General features: G+C 40.2%; 1 protein-coding gene across 1 annotated transcript in view; it reads right to left on the bottom strand.

Moving 5' to 3' along the window:
• The window catches only part of clcn2a (chloride channel, voltage-sensitive 2a), a 114,751-nt gene extending 103,391 nt beyond the window's left edge, over positions 1-11,360 (bottom strand). Inside the window, exon 1 of the mRNA XM_049476769.1 lies at positions 10,763-11,360. The gene's annotated coding sequence lies outside the window, so the exon portion shown is untranslated. The remainder of the gene's footprint in view (positions 1-10,762) is intronic.
• Positions 11,361-18,615: the final 7,255 nt, after the last annotated feature.

The raw sequence follows: 18,615 nt of genomic DNA, 5'->3' as shown, positions 1-18,615 counted from the left end.
TAGAATTAAGGTTTTAGAATGGCCTTCCCAAAGTCCTGACTTAAACCCCATTGAGAACATGTGGACAGTGCTAAAGAAACGGGTTCATGCAAGAAAACCATCACATTTAGCTGAACTGCACCAATTCTGTCAAGAAGAGTGGTCAAACATTTGACCTGAAGCTTGCCAGGAGCTTGTGGATGGCTACCAAAAGCGCCTAGTTGCCGTGAAAATGGCCAAGGGACATGTAACCAAATACTAATGTTGCTGTATGTATATTTTTGACCCAGCAGATTTGGTGACATTTTCAGCAGACCCATAATAAATTTATGAAAGAACCAAATTTTATGACTGTTTTTTGTGACAAACATGTATGTGTTCCGATCACTCTATCACAGAAAAATAAGAGTTGTAGAACTTATTGAAAACTCAAGACAGCCATAACATTATGTTTTTTTACAAGTGTATGTAAACTTTTGACCACAACTGTACATACATAAATGTATGATTAGAACAGCACTGCTCATGCAATTTCATGATTAGAATAGCAATACAGAGGTACATTTATGATTTTAATAGCACTGCTAAGGTAAATTCATGATTAGAATAGCAATACAGAGGTACATTTATGATTTTAATAGCACTGCTAAGGTAAATTCATGATTAGAATAGCAATACAGAGGTACATTTATGATTTTAATAGCACTGCTAAGGTAAATTCATGATTAGAATAGCATTGCTGAGGTAAATTCATGATTAGAAAAAGCACTACTACTCAGGCAATGGGTGCTTCTGAATCAACGTTTACTCTGAATTAACACATCATTACACACATAGAGTATAGAGTATTAACCTTCACTTTACAGAAATTTGTCTACATTTTATGTTGTTTTCTTACATTTTTGGCTACTTTCATAGAAATATTAAGTAATTTTTTGTCTTATGTGTCCAAAAATTCGGTCTCCACCATGCTATCTTGGGATAACCCCGCCCCTTATAGAAAATAACCTTTAACTTTGACCAATATTTTCTCAGGGGGGCGTCTGTGAAAAATATTTCACACTTCTACTCTTTAGTGATAAAACTCTTGCATCCGGACTGCAATTTAAAAAACAGGAGGACCAGTGAGTTTTTAGGCTTTTTTCTCGGTTACGACATTAGTAGCTTTTAGTGTTCAGTAGCTCCTCCATTTCCACTCGTGTAATTACGGTGCACGCCAGTGGACAAATAGCTATTTTATTAAACGTGAGGAAAGAAACATGATCGCTCTGGACAGGAATAAAATCACAGAGAATAAAAACACCCATAAAAGAGATTTAAAAAATGAACCCAGAACCCCCTGAGAAAATAATCCCGTCTAGATAGGATTATAATCCAACAAATTCCAGATACGAACAGATTTGTTCGTAAGAAAGATTCATACTTTATACTTTATTTTAATTATTTAGGATTATTTGCATTTGTGAGTTTTTTTCCGTATCCATACTGTGTTCAATTCCCTGGATATAAAAAAAATAAATAAAACATCACACCACTGTGATGCAGAGATACCAATATACAGCATCTCCACTCCTGATCTATAAAGCTATCAGCCGCAGCGCTGCAATGCATGATGGGTGCAGCATGCCGCTCATTACATTCTCCATTAATATTACATGCACTGCTTACAGTAAATACTAAATATAGGACCCGGACTGTGCTTAGGTTCCAATTCAGTCACGGCCCGAGGCCACCAGCAGCTCCCAGAGCTCCAGGCCATGAAAGAACCCATCCCCAAGAGAGAGAGAGAGACATACAGAGAGAGAGACAGACAGCCTGAGAGAGAGAGACAGCCACCGATAGGTTGTCAAACTGATTTTGAGCTTCTGATAGGCTTTTTTGGAGGGTTGAAGCTCAGGCAGCTGCAGGAATGCAGATTCTAACGTAAAAAATAACAGGCTTTACTGCAAATTCCAACAGTTATCTTCAGCATTTACACAAGAGATCACACTCTTAGCACTGGTGGCCCATGTTATACGAAAATAATCATAAATCAAATAAAATCAAATCTCTGAATTTACCAAATTAAAATCCTCTGGAATATAATCAAGAGGAAGATGGATGATCACAAACCATCAAACCACCAAACTGAACTGCTTGAATTTTTGCACCAGGAGTAAAGCAGCATAAAGTTATCCAAAAGCAGTGTGTAAGACTGGTGGAGGAGAACATGATGCCAAGATACATGAAATTAAAACTGTGATTAAAAACCAACCAGGATTATTCCACCAAATATTGATTATTTCTGAACTCTTAAAACTTTATGAATATGAACTTGTTTTCTTTGCATTATTTGAGGTCTGAAAGCTCTGCATCTTTTTTGTTATTTCAGTCATTTCTCATTTTCTATAAATAAATGCTCTAAATGAGAATATTTTTATTTGGAATTTGGGAGAAATGTTGTCTGTAGTTTATAGAATAAAACAACAATGTTCATTTTACTCAAACATAAACCTATAAATAGCAAAATCAGAGAAACTGATTCAGAAACTGAAGTGATCTCTTCATTTTTGTCAGAGCTGTACACAATAACTTACACTATATACAAATGGTATTGCATTGTAGATGTAAGGTAAAATATAACTAAATATAATATATATATATATATTTTTTTGACATTTAGAAGGATTTATATTAATGTTCAGTACACAGACTTTATTTTATTAGTTTATTTTAGGCCATTTTGGAATTCTATTGGTCCATTTACCAAGAAAGTGCACACTGTGCACCGAGCCGTTAACCGTGCAGCTTGATTTAGGGCGTGTCAGTGTGTCTTTGCTATCATAACGATGGGAAAAGTACACCTTTCACATCTCGAAACGCAATGCAAAAGTCATGTACTAATTCTCTTAATTAATCATGGGTGTGGTTCATTTTGGGCGTAACATGAAATAATAAACCAATCAGAGTGTCTCTTGCTCATCATTCTCTTTAAGAGTAGATCAGGTGAGCTCTGACTTTGGTGGATTGCTATTGTAACGGCGCAGCTACCTGGACGTGTCCTCTTATCAGAGGAAACTGAGCTGCTGGTTCATGCTTGTTTATTCTGTTTACTGTTAAAGTAAAAGATTGCCCATTGGTGTAGATATATTAGATAAATAACGTGAAAAAAGACCGTTTTTTTTGCATTGGACAGCAACGAAATGCAGTTTAAACCTGAAATGTGTAGAGAAGAAACAGAATGTGAACACTATTCAGAAATTGTGTTTTTTCTGATCCAGAACTCAGTTAAAATCTAAATTACTGATTAATCTGAATCTATTCTGCTTTAGTTTGATATTAATGTGAGGTATTAATGGTGTTCAGTCAGCTGATTGTGATTCTACAGGTTCAGCAGTTCAGTATTTACGGGTTTCTGGTGTTTACAGCTTCTATATATCTGGTCTTTTTATGGATATAACTGATTCCCATGTTTCAGATTTATCACTGATGCCCATCAAACAGTGGGAAGCGTTTTGTGACCCAGTGATAAAACATCCGCCGCTCTATTCCGGCCCACAGTCCTGGGTTTTCCAGCCCGGCTCGTCTCGAGCTCTCGTATCTGAGGGCTGTGTGTTAATGAAGGCACAGGGGGGACGAGTTCTCGTCGTTTTTAAAAGAGTGAAATGGGTCGAGAAGCCGGCGGCCGTCTGCAGCCTCGAATTCTCGTACAAAAACACATTCACAGCCATTTACAGCTCATTATTTTCAATAACAAAACCTAAAAACTGAACTGCATGATACACGGATGCTGTTCAATATGGAAAATACACAACTTTAAACCAGAACAAGTTGGGACCTAATGGAATATACAGTAATATTCAGTATAATAATCAGTTTGGACACAACTTCTTATTCAATGAGGTCATCTAGACTATAAAGGAAAAAGTGTTAATCAGACCAAAATACTGGCTGGTAACCTTTGCTCTTCCTTTCCTGGGGCAATCCAGATAAGTGCCAGTTCCATCATTATAACAATTTTGTTGGTCTTTGCAGTGACTGCACTTGAGGATACTTTCAATATTCCTGAAACTCTTCTTTTCAGATTAACTGACCTTAATTTTATTTTATTTAGTTGAGTACTTGTTGCTTCTCATAATCTGGATTTGAACATTACTCAAATATTCACTATTCACTGTATACCTGTAACTCTACCTCTTCACTACTTTACTTTAACTGATGCTCTCAAACTTTAATATTAAGAGACAAGAACATGCCAAGATGTAAAAAAAAGTCAATAATGTAAAATATTAAACATATTAATATTTTTTAATTTAGTTCGTTATTTCATTTTTATTTATTTCCTTATTTTTTTTTGATTATTATTGCTTTTATTTGTTTTAGTTCATTTATTCAGTTGTATTTCATTGTATTCTGTAAAAGTTAGTTTCCGCTTAATTCTAACTCATTTTTGTTGTATTAATCTTATGTTCTTTTGATCGTAATTTCTTATCAATTAAACCAAGTATTATTATAATTATTATCATTATTATTCTTTATTCTAATTATACATTCGAGTGAAAATAAAGGTTGATTGATTAATTGATTTAAAAAGCTCAGTTTTAACTCTCTCCTTACTAAAAAAGTGTGGGGTTTAAATCGTGCTCTGGCTCAAAAAGACAGTTTATGAGTCGGGTCGGGCTCGGGCCAAGTCAGGCTGGATTTTTTTTGGATGGGTGGATTGATTCTTGGAATGATGGAAACACTTGTTGCTGAATTTAATCAAATTCTCACAGTAATCTAGTCTTTTCTGCACAGTAGTAGAGACAGTTACTCCAACAAAAGCAGGATAAACTCTTTTTAATACTCTTAATTTCCAAAGAAACAATGTATAAACCCAGTCAAATTCATACAGTATCTTCATGACGGACATCGATAGTGACCTTGAGAGGACACTGTCTGGCAGGAAGTGTCCAGGGCTCCTCGTGGCGTCGGAACGAGGTGCTCTGAAGCCCAGAGCAGTAACACACTGACCCAGTTCTCCACACCTTCCTCAGAACTTTCTCCAGTTCTTTAAATAAGTCGGCCCGACTGTCTGAACCAGCTCACTCAGCTTGCGCCGCTCACTCCGCCTCCTCCATTCACTGATTATTTACGACCCGCCCTCCTCCTTTACTCCCCGAGTAAAGCATCAGCGCTCCATTACGCTCAGATATACTACTGCGGTCCCGCCCAGACCCGGCCCAAACCAAAACACCTCGACACGGGTCAAAAGCACCATTACACCGACCCGAAACACCCCGACATGGGTCAAAAGCACCATTACACCGGCCCGAAACACCCCGACACGCGTCAAACGCACCATTACACCGACCCGAAACACCCCGACACGTGTCAAACACACCATTACACCGGCCCGAAACACCCGGACACGGGTCAAACACACCGTTACACTGACCCGAAACACCCGGACACGGGTCAAAAGCACCATTACACCGGCCCGAAACACCCCGACATGGGTCAAACACACCATTACACTGACCCGAAACACCCGGACACGGGTCAAAAGCACCATTACACCAGCCCGAAACACCCGGACACGGGTCAAACGCACCATTACACTGACCCGAAACACCCGGACACGGGTCAAACGCACCATTACACCGGCCCGAAACACCCGGACATGAGTCAAATGCACCATTACACTGACCCGAAACACCCCGACACGGGTTAAACGCACCATTACACCGACCCGAAACACCCGGACACGGGTCAAACGCACCATTACACCGACCCGAAACACCCCGACATGGGTCAAACACACCATTACACCGACCCGAAACACCCGGACACGGGTCAAAAGCACCATTACACCAGCCCGAAACACCACGACACGGGTCAAACGCACCATTACACCAGCCCGAAACACCCGGACACGGGTCAAACGCACCATTACACCAGCCCGAAACACCACGACACGGGTCAAACGCACCATTACACCAGCCCGAAACACCCGGACACGGGTCAAACGCACCATTACACCAGCCCGAAACACCCGGACACGGGTCAAACGCACCATTACACTGACCCGAAACACCCGGACACGGGTCAAACGCACCATTACACCGGCCCGAAACACCCGGACATGGGTCAAATGCACCATTACACTGACCCGAAACACCCCGACACGGGTTAAACGCACCATTACACCGACCCGAAACACCCGGACACGGGTCAAACGCACCATTACACCGACCCGAAACACCCTGACACGGGGGTCATACGCACCATTACACCGACCCGAAACATCCGGACACGGGTCAAACGCACCATTACACCGGCCCGAAACATCCGGACACAGGTCAAACACACCATTACACCGGCCTGAAACACCCGGATACGGGGCGAACACACCATTACACCGGCCCGAAACACCCTGACAAGGGGGTCAAACGCACCATTACACCGGCCCGAAACACCCCGACAGGGGTCAAACGCACCATTACACCGGCCCGAAACACCCCGACAGGGGTCAAACGCACCATTACACCGCCCCGAAACACCCCGACACAGGTCTAACGCACCATTACACCGACCCGAAACACCCCGACACGGATCAAACACACCATTATACCGACCCGAAACACCCCGACACGGGTCAAACTCACCATTACACCAATGCGAAACACCCCGACACGGGTCAAACACACCATTACACCGGCCCGAAACACCCCGACACGGGTCAAACACACCATTACACCAACTCGAAACACCCGGACATGGGTCAAACACACCATTACACCGGCCTGAAACACCCGGACACGGGATCAAACGCACCATTACACTGGCCTGAAACACCCGGACATGGGTCAAACGCACCATTACACCGACCCGAAACACCCAGACATGGGTCAAACACACCATTACACCGTCCTGAAACACCCGGACATGGGTCAAACACACCATTACACCGGCCCGAAACACCCAGACATGGGTCAAAAAGCACCATTACACGGCCTGAAACACCCAGACATGGGTCAAAAAGCACCACTGCACCAACCCGAAACACCCTGACACCCAGCCACACGCACCATTACTCTGGCCCGAAACACCCCGACACGAGTCAAATGCACCATTAAACCGGCCCAAAACACCCTGACACGGGTCAAAAGCACCATTAAACCGACCCAAAACACCCAGACATGGGTCAAAAAGCACCATTACACGGCCCGAAACACCCAGACATGGGTCAAAAAGCACCACTGCACCAACCCGAAACACCCGGACACGGGTCAAACACACCATAACACTTACTCGAAACACCCTGACATGGGTCAAACGCACCATTACACCGGCCTGAAACACACCGACACGGGTCAAACGCCCCATTACACCGGCCCAAAACAACCCGACATGGGTCAAACGCACCATTACACCGGCCTGAAACACCCCGACACGGGTCAAACGCCCCATAACACTTACTCGAAACACCCTGACATGGGTCAAACGCACCATTACACCGGCCTGAAACACACCGACACGGGTCAAACGCCCCATTACACCGGCCCAAAACAACCCGACATGGGTCAAACGCACCATTACACCGGCCTGAAACACCCCGACACGGGTCAAACGCCCCATTACACCGGCCCAAAACAACCCGACATGGGTCAAACGCACCATTACACCGGCCCAAAACAACCCGACACGGGTCAAACGCCCCATTACACCGGCCCAAAACAACCCGACATGGGTCAAACGCACCATTACACCGGCCTGAAACACCCCGACACGGGTCAAACGCACCATTACACCGGCCCAAAACAACCCGACACGGGTCAAACGCCCCATTACACCGGCCCGAAACACCCTGACACCCAGCCACGGCTCCACCCACCTCCTCCGGCTCTCGGCACAGTCGGACCGAGCGCTAAGCAGGTCAGAATCAGCACCTTTTTAATGGAAATAGGACAGAGACAGGACTGAGACAGTCTTCAGGCTGCAAAAGCTGCTGGCCTAATTTGTTGACGGATGTGTGAGGATATCTGATATCTAAGGATCTGCGACAGTCGAGGGTGAAAAAACGAGACACAAGATCATTTTGAGAACATACTGGTTCCTAATTTCTCAACAATCGTTGGGAAACAGAACCTTTATATGACTCAACCATTATTCTACATTAAAGGTCACTTACAACCTGTTCACACCTGGTATTATCATCATGGTTCCTCGGTGATGTGATCCTACGTGTTTAGCAGAAAGTGTGAACAGGTGTGAACAGGTTTGAATGGGATACACTGCGACTCATGGCTGGAGCACAAGCCAGCTACACACTAAACTATTTAAGTACTTTTTTGTACTCAAAGGTACACGTTTTTATAATTGTACCCTCTAAACGTATAATATTGGTCTTTACAAAGTCTTTTCAAACAGCAGGAAGTACAGATTTATACTATTTAACCAGCCAAAAGGTACATTCAGTATTCTATATCACTGTACTAATGAACCATATAAGTATATTTTAATTATACATTGTTTTATTTGAAAGCCAGACAATTGTGCATCATCCTATTCAGTTGATGATGATGTTTGTAATCTTTACAATCTTTACCGGTCTAGTGGTCCTGGTTCACTGAAATGTGCTATGTTCTACCTCAATATAAGATACAGCCCCAAAATACAAGCTTTATACTCTTTTAAGTACAAATCTGTACTTGTTTTTCTTAGTGTGTAGCTGCCTCACCTGGATTTGAACTGAGGAATCTCCTTACAGGAAACTGGAATGCTCCTAAAGGCTAGTTCACAGCTCTAGGTCGAGTCTACATGTTGTCTATGGCATGTCCTGTGCGAGTGCCCCACGCCGCTGCCCTCGGTCGACCAATCACAGCTGCTGCATAGGGTATACAAAGGTTGTGGCTTAGGACATGCGTAAAGACTACAGCTTAGGGTAAGTGTAGGCTCAAACGTAGGCTACATTGTAGGTTGAGACAATGTCCATGTAGGTTACAGCTCTCCAGCCCAGAGGGTTGTTGAAGCCAATTACAGAACATCTGATCTCAAAGCAAGTAAACACAAGAAGAAAGGAAAAATAAATAAATAAATAAATAAACACCCCGCTCCTCAAGCGGGATTAAACCAGTGTCATCAGGGTCGTGCTCCAATACACTACCGCTGCCCCGGCTAGTGAAATGGGATGCGGCCAGGAAAAACGATAGGGAGCCAAAAACGTGTGGAAAAAAAAGAACAGGCGGAAACTAAAATTAAGCCGAGCGTGACAGAGATAGGGGAGGAATATAAACAAAAGCTCACCAGAGAAGCATTTTATTTTTTTTATCTTTCATTATCGTTCAACCCTGAATCTGGTGTACTTTTAGTCTTACCTGAGGTAACGGGTGTTGTGCCCTTGATATTAGTCCAAATTAGCTTCCCAAATTTAATTGGTGCAATCCCTCAATCATGCAGATACACGCTAGCTCTGATTCGTAGCCATATCTTAATTAGCAATTCAAGTCAACTCACCTGTAGCTCATTTACCTGATAATCTACTAAGCTTTCATTTCTATTAAAAAAATAGTTCACCTGTGTCAGATCTTCCTCTGTTCTACCAAAGACAGGCAGATCAGAGTAGGGTGGTACTCGGGGTATCCACAGGGGCTCTGTTAAGTAATAGTGCACTCACCTGTAGCTCAGGTGTGCAACTATAAAACTTGCTGTATCTACAAAATAAATTGTTAATTAATTTTAAATCACTCAGACAGGTATCTCTCATCACCTGCAAAGGTACGCAATTTAAAGCAATTCTAATTAGCCTGGCTCAGGTGTACTTCTAGTCTTACCTGAGGTACAGGATGTTAATATTATGCCCTTGATATTAGTCCATATTAGCATCCTAAATTTAATTGGTGCAACCCCTTAATGAAGCAGATTAGCTTAGCAAGGTAGCGCGGATACCTAGCCACCATATATTTTTATTAGCAATAAAAGTAAACTCACCTTAAGCTCAAACAGCCTTCATCTATTTTTACAGTTTGTTCACCTGGATAATCAGATCTTCTTCTGTTCTATCAAAGGTAGATCAGAGCAGGATGGTACGCTGGGTATCTACACGGGCTCTAACGGTGTTGTGCCCTTGAGCTCCACTCATCACCAAGTCCTATTACCTCACCAACCACTTTGTGTAGAGTAATAGTGCACTCACCTGTAGCTCAGGTGTGCAAATACCTGCAGTATCTACAAATGAAAATGTTAGTAAATTGTTCAGCCCCAAATTTAATTGGTGCAACTCAATCAATCAACTGTAATCAAGCATATATAGATTCACGCTAGCTTAGGTACTGTATCTAGACACCTTACCTCCATTAGCGATAAAGGTAAACTCACCTGTAGATCATCATACATCCATATCTACAAAGTTACAGATTTCCTTTGATGTTTACCAATTTTCAAACTCTAAAAGCTCAGACAGGTATCTACTATTACCTGCTAACTTTAATTTTAGCTAATCTTCTACAGTTTGTTCACCGGGGGTGTTGAACAGATGTTCTTCTGTTCTACCAAAGGTAGATCAGAGCAGATCAGGGCAGGGTGGTACTCTGGGTATCTAGGGGCTCTAATGGTGTTGTGCCCTTGAGATCCACTCATCACCAAGTCCTATTACAATGCCCTTCACCTAAAAACCAGCAGCCAGAGGAGAACCACGAGCTTCAGGAATGATCTCAGACTCTTCAGACTTCCCGGAACCGGAGCAGTGTGAACGCGTAGATGTTCTAAACCGGTTCTGAGCTGGTTAAGCTAACAGGTTGCAGTAAGTGAGCGCTATACTCACCGTTCCCTCTCCAGCTCCGGGGCTGCGGTGCTCCTCTGAATCCGGGGCGATCGTCACCTGCGCGGCTCCATCTGCGGGAAGGCTCGCGCGGGAAATGCTCCTCTCGGAACCGAACCAGAACCGGATCCAGAACCATCTAAAACTTCATCCCCCCTCGCGAAGCTCCGGAGCAGAGACGCCAGCAGGTGCTCCCCAGATTCTCCTGCTCTTTCTTCTGTATCTTATTCTTCCTCTTTTCTCCTCCGAGGATGATGAAGGAGGTGATGAGGATGATGATGAAGATGATGCAGCCTGTTGCTGACGCTGTCTGCTATCTGTCTGCCTCACTCATTTAGCGCGAGCCACCGCGCGCGCTCCCATCCGACAGAGCTCTAATGAATCAGAGTACTGCTGCTGCTGGTGGTGGAGGAGCTGCAGATTTCTCTCTCTCTCTCTCTCTCTCTGTATATATACATATCCCTCTCTCTCTGTATCCCTCTCTCTCTCTCTCTCTCTCTCTCTCTGTCTCACAGAGTATCCGTCTCTCTCTTTCTCTCTCACACAGTATATTTCTCTCTCTTTCTATCTCTCTCACAGAGTATCCCCCTCTCTCTCTCTCTCTCTCTATATATATATATATATATATATATATATATATATACTCTTTCTTTTTCTTTCTCTCTGTATCTCTCTCTTTCACATAGTATCCCTCTCTCTTTCTCTCTGTAAATGTATATATATATCACTCTCTCTCTGAGAATATCTCTCTCTTTGTATTCCTTTATCTCACACAGTATAGTTCTTTCTGTATCATCCTTTCTGTCTCTTTCTCCCTGTATCTCTCTCTCTATTCCTCACTCTGTACCTCTCTCTCTTTCTCCCTTCTGTATCTTACTTTTTCTCTCTATATATTCCTTCTTTTTCTTTCGCTCTGTATTTCTCTCTCACAGAGTATCCCTCTCTCTCTTTCATACACAGTATCTATCCCTCTCTCACTCTCTTTGAGAGTATATCTCTCTTTGTATTCCTTTATCACACACAGTATCTTTCTTTCTGTATCATTCTTTCTCTATATATATATATATATATATATTCCTTATTTTTCTTCCTCTTTGTGTCTCTCTATCCCTCACGCTCTGTATCTCTTTCAAATAGTCTCTCTTAGAGTATCCCTCTCTTTATCCCTCTCCCTCTCTCTGTATCTCCCACTCTTTAAGTATCTCTCTCTCTTTCACTCTCTTTGTTTCTATCTCCCTCTCTTAGTCCGTATTGTATGTATCTCTCTGTCCCTCCTTTCCTTCTCTTTCTGTCTCTCTGCCTCAGTATATCTGTCTCTGTATGTATTTCTCTCTCTCTCTATATATATATATATATATATCACTCGCTCTCTCTTTCTCTCTCTCTCTTACTGAATGAATCTGTGATGCAATGCGGGTCCGTCACTGATTCACACCAGCACACGCACACACGCGCACACACACACACACACACACACACACACACACACACACACACACACACACACACACAGCAGGGCTGGGTTAACTCCTCCGTGTCTGGATGATCTCCTGCACCTGTGGATTAAACACCTGTAGCCCGCCGCTCAGTGACGCGTGCTCCTCTTAATTAACACCTGTAGCACTGAATCAACAGCGCGCGCTCGGTACACTCAGCGCGTGCAGCATGAATCAGCAGTACTGATCCGGACTGCAGCATTCAATTGAATTAATTCAGGCCAGGGGGATTGATGACAGTGCTGATTGGTTGAATGAACGGTTTGAACAGTGCTGATTGGTTGAATGAACGGTTTGAACAGTGCTGATTGGTTGAATAAACATTAACACGTTTAGAATGAAAGAATCAGTAGAGAGAAAAAAATCGTCAGTGTGTTTAATGAATCTTGAACATAGACATGATAGTATATAAAGAATCAATAGCATGCGGAGTAAATTGTATTACTATAAACAATTATAATTAAACAATATTAAACAAAACTGGCTTTAATGAACTAAGACCCTTATAGTGCTGAACTAATCATTAAGGTGCAAAAGGAATCTTTAGAGAGCCAAATGTTCAGTGGAGCTTTAGAATTGAATCAACTCTTTGTGTTGAACAAACCCTTAAAGAACTGTACAAATCATTAGAAAGCTCAATAAAGGATTAGAGTATTAAATAAACACATTGTGTGTTGAATTAAATCTTAAGGCCCTTTTAGTGTTGAATAGTGCTGATTAGTTGAATGAATCATTAGTGTTGAATAAATACTTTGAACAGAGTAGAGTGCTAAATAAAGAAGTATTAAATATGTACAAAATGTTGATTGATCGATTACATGGTTAAATGAATCACTAGACTATTAAATACAGCTTTTTTGTGTTAAATGAATGAATCAATTACTCAAATGTATCTTTAGTGTCTCAAATGAATCCCTAGAGTACTGAAAGAATCATTAGAAAGCCAAATAGATCTTTAGCATTATAAATGAATCCTTAGACTATTGAATTAATCATTAGTGTTATATTACACAAATCGTTGTAGTTCGAATTAATATGTACAATGCTGAGTGGATCATTTTAGTGCTATTAAAAATATTACATGAATCCTTACATTACTGAATGAATCTTTATTGTATTGAATAAACCATAAAATATTAAATTAATCCTTATATCACTGAATTAATCTGTCCTGTATTAAATTAATCATTGCAGAATAGAATGAACTCTAAAATACTGAATGGATCTTTACAGTATTCAATAAACTCTAAAATATTAAATGAATTCTTAAATTACTCAATGAATCTTTACAGTATTGAATAGACATTACATCACATTACATTACATTACATTTGGCAGACGCTTTTGTCCAAAGCGACTTACAATATTGAAGTGCAAATAATAGAAGAGGTTAAGTACAAAATAATAGAAGTTAAAAATAAAGCATCTATAGATAGGGCCTTAAGGAGGTCAGAGGGAAATAATGGGAGAATTAGTTAGTTTGTTAGAGGTGTTAGGAGAGTAAGTGCTCTTTGAAGAGCTCTGTCTTCAGGAGTTTATTAAAGATAGTGAGATATTCTCCTGATCTGGTAGTAGAAGGTAGTTAGTTAGAGGTGTTAGGAGAGTAAGTGCTCTTTGAAGAGCTCTGTCTTCAGGAGTTTATTAAAGATAGTGAGAGATTCTCCTGATCTGGTAGTAGAAGGTAGTTAGTTAGAGGTGTTAGGAGAGTAAGTGCTCTTTGAAGAGCTCTGTCTTCAGGAGTTTATTAAAGATAGTGAGAGATTCTCCTGATCTGGTAGTGGAAGGTAGTTTGTTCCACCATTGGGGAACTCTGTATGGGAACAGTCTGGATTGCTTTGTGTGAATGTTTGGTAAAGCGAGGCGACGTTCATTGGAGGAGCGCAGCGGCCGGGAGGTAGCGTAAGCCTTCAGGAGTGAGTGCAGGTAGGAAGGAGCTGTTCTGTCATCACCTTGTAGGCGATTGTAAGAGCTTTGAATTTGATGTGAGCATCAACTGGTAGCCAGTGGAGCTCAATGAGCAGCGGGGTGACATGTACCCGTTTTGGCTGGTTGAAGACCAGACGTGCTGCTGCGTTCTGGATCATCTGGAGTGGTTTTACTACACAGGCCGGGAGGCCAGTTAGTACGGCATTGCAGTAGTCGAGGCGTGAGATTACCACAGCTTGCACCAGGAGTTGGGTGGCCTGTTGCGTCAGAAACGGTCGAATTTTTCCGATGTTGTAGAGCGCAAAGCGGCAACTGAGGCCACATGGTGCGTGAAGGAGAGTTGGTCATCAACCAGAACACCCAGGTTCCTAGCAACCTTTGTCGGTGAGAGAGAGAGAGAGTCGATGGTTATGGCAAAGTTGTGTTGAATAGAAGGTTTATAATTAGACCCTAATTATTAAATGAATCCTTACATTACTGAATGAATCTGTCCTGTATTAAATGAATCCTTACAGAATAGAATGAACTCCTAAATACTGAATGAATCTTTAGCGTATTTCTCTGTAGCGTACGGGTTGAGACAGGTGAGATTGAGTACAGGTAAAGGAATCGTTCGGCTCCTGTGGGAGTCGTTCATGTTTTATGCATGTAAAGATATAGGCTCACTGTTTCTCAAATGCGTTTCCCATCATTTATAATGGAGCACAGCACAACCTGGCCAATAACATCCCATCACTTCCTCTGCAGATTCTCCCAGAGCTGAAACCGTCAGTGTACTGCAGCAGAGAGCCTTCAAACATCTCACTCAGATCCTCTGCAGAAGCTCCCAGAATCCCACTGAGACATATTCAGATATTCCGCTAAAAGCCTCCGCAAATCAGGAGATCTTTATATCAGGATTTATAAACTTAACTCAGCTTATAGTATTGGTTTAACTCAGTACTCAGAGTACTTTAGCATCATTAAATGATCTGTTTATATTAATTTGTTTTCCCTTTTTTCCTCCCCCTCCCCTTTTCCTATTATTTAGTACATATGAAATTACATTTACAGTGCTGAATTACAGTAATAAAAGAATCATCAATCACAGTAAAGAATGAATCTTTATGGTAGATATACAGGGGTTGGACAATGAAATTGAAGCACCTGTCATCATTTTAGTGGGGGATTTTAGGTTTCATGGCTAATTTGGAGCAGCCTGGTGTTCAATCTTCATTAATTGCACATTGCACCAGTAAGAGCTGTAAGAGTGTGAAGGTTCAATTAGCAGGGTAAGAGCACAGTTCTGCTCTAAATATTACAATGCACACAACATTATGGGAGACATACCAGAGTTCAAAAGAGGACAAATTGTTGGTGCACGTCTTGCTGGAGCATCTGTGACCAAGACAGCAAGTCTTTGTGATGCATCAAGAGCCACGGTATCCAGGGTAATGTCAGCAAACTACCAAGAAGGACCAACCACATCCAACAGGATTAACTGTGGACGCAGTGGTTTTATCCATAGCGCACCTCCATTCGCTTTCAATGTTTGTTCAATGCCTCATTATAAATATCAGGTTCTAACAATACTATCAATGGAGTTTGGAGCTATTTTGAGTTTTATTTATGGTGAAAAATAGCCATTTCTTTGCATGGGTAATAGAGGAGTTGCAGTATAGTTGGAAGGAGTTGGAATTGCATCAAATTCGGGAGTTCTGAGGATAAAATCTGGCAGAACAAATAGAAACAGAAGAGGAAAAAATATATAAATTGGATAAAATATGCAACGCACAACCATAATAAGGTCAGGGTTAAAAAGTAGGCAATTTGTTCAGTAATATTGCGAGTGTGTGTGTTTGTAAGTGTGTGTGAGAGAGAGGGAATGATAGTGTCTGGTTCTTGGAGCTGTGTCTGATTACACAGGGTTTGACATCTGCTCTATTTTCTCCTTTTCCAATTGAATTGGTGCTTCATCTCACAGCTGCGACTCTGTCCAGCTCAGCGCAGCGTCCAATCTAACAATTCAATTCAATTCAATTTGATTTAATTCAGTACTCGGACTCGCCACCGCCGTACCTCCTACACCAGCAGGCATTAACACTTTAGTATTTAATGCTCACAGCGCTCTTTTAATAATATAATTCAGTTTTTTACTGAGTCTGGTGGCGTATTAGTTTTAGCTTTATTTAAAACAAATGTACTTATCCTGAAATATGGGTTAAATCTTATAACTAACTCTCAGTACCCTTCCTTCGCTCTCACGCTTACTAACTTACAAACAACAAACTGCTGCTGTTTGATGCTAAAGATCTTCATTCAACTTTTATTCAGCACATTAAAAGATTCTGATTTTAAAAACATAAAAACTGTATAACTATATTACTATTATTATTTTAAAGTAAAAAAGGCCAAAACAACCAAAAATACAGGATTTTTTTTATTTTTAAAAGAGTTACTTTATTAATTGCTTAATCAATCAATCAACCAACCTTTATTGTGACTCGGATGTACTCATTTTCAATGTAGCCGAGCATTTACAGAAACAGGGATTGGCTTGTCAGAGAAATTAATAGCTAAATTTAATTATTTTAAAATAACAGTAAATAAAATATAAAAATAGATAAAAAAAATAGAATTAGAATAAAATAAAGAAAAATATATTAAATTAATAATTATAATAAAGCTTGGTTTAATTGATAAAAAATTAAGAAAATAAGTAATACAACACAAATTAGTTAAAATGAGCTTAAACTAACTTTTACATAATACAATAAAAAGACAAATAAATAAATGAACTACAAAAATTAAAGCAATAATAATAATAAAAATAATAGTCATAATAATAAAAGAAAATCAAAATAAGTTAAAAAAGCAATAATACAAGACTATAAAAATAAAAAAGGAGATAAAAAACTAAAAGAAGAACTAAAATATATATTTTTTAAAGTTAAGAATCAATAAGATTAGGTAAGACAGTTACAGGCTGTCTGAAGGTGGTTAGATATTAAATGTTTAAAATGATTTAGTGCACCAGTGAGCTTTAGTGAGTTTTAGTTTTAAAGTGTCCTGTAGTGAATTAATCACAGGTTGTTGTAATTAGTCAGATTATTTATTTTAATCATTTGACACCACTAGTAAATACTTAAAACCACAGTACTTTAAAACTGTAAGAATGCATTTAGAAATTAAATGAGTAAATGAGTTAATTCTGTGCTATAAGAATTAGTTCATCACTATAAGAGTTAATTCAGCACTGTGTTGAGCACGTGCAGCTGCAGATAAAAGTATAATTTATTAAAAAATATATATATATAAGGCAAAGGGATGTTCAAAGAGAAAGTGGTCAACAGTGGCAAACAGCAGCAACAAAGAGATAACATACCAGCGCTGGTAAACAGTCCAGAGGTCAAACACGGCAGGGCGATATCAAAGGGGAGTCAAAAATCGAGGTTAGCGAAGAAAACAAGATAAAAAATATAAGATAAAAACAGGCAATAGGATAAAGCATTGTATAAGGATAGAACCATCAATACTCAACAGCGACTAAGAGCAAAATGAGCCCCTTATATAGGGCTAAACCAGGTGATCTGCTTCCTGGAAGTGTCATGTGCTGTGTCATGTGATCAGGATTGAGTGTGATGTCAGTGTGTATTGCATTCTGGGCAATGTAGTCCAGAGGCTGCAGATTGCAGGCAGAGCTGACTGTGGGAGATACAGGAGTGCTTTCAGCGCCAGACATGAAACACTGTATGAGTTAAATACTAAAATTATTCATTCATAACTGTAAGAAATCATTTGGAAATTACACAATGCAAATATAATTCAGTACTATTTTTGGGTTTATTCTACACTTTTAGAGTTAATGCAGTACTGTTAGAAATCACTACCAATAAAAACTGTGAGAATTAATTTAGAAATAAAAAAAACACAACTAGTTAGAGTACATTCAGCGCTGTTAAAAATAGGTACAGCTAAAAAAGAATTAATTTAGAAACAATTCAGCACAACACGTTAATCAGCCATTATGAGTTAATCATTTAGTTATATAAAAGAGGTAATTCAGTACTTTTAGTTAATTCAGCACTTTTAGAAATCACAATCATTAAAAACTGAGAATTAGTTAAAAAGTTAAAAACACAATTCATCACAATTAGTTAATCAACCATTATGAGTTAATAATTCAGTAATATAAGGGTTAATTTAGCACTTTTAGATTTAATTTAAAATTTTAGTTAAAATGAATTGATCAACCAATGAGAGTTAATAATTCAGTGATATGAGTTTATTTAACTGTATAAGATTTATATAAAAATATATTTAGTACTGTACTGATTACATCACCACTTATGAATTGTAAGTTTGCGTATTGCGGAGTGTGTGTGTGTGTGTGTGTGTGTGTGTGTTATCAGGCTATAGGAAACAGGCCTCCTCCGGGTGAGGGAGGGGAGGGCT

The sequence above is a fragment of the Astyanax mexicanus genome, chromosome 4, assembly GCF_023375975.1.
Source record: "Astyanax mexicanus isolate ESR-SI-001 chromosome 4, AstMex3_surface, whole genome shotgun sequence".
NCBI lineage: Eukaryota > Metazoa > Chordata > Actinopteri > Characiformes > Acestrorhamphidae > Astyanax > Astyanax mexicanus.
This window is presented reverse-complemented; position numbering and strand designations above follow the sequence as displayed.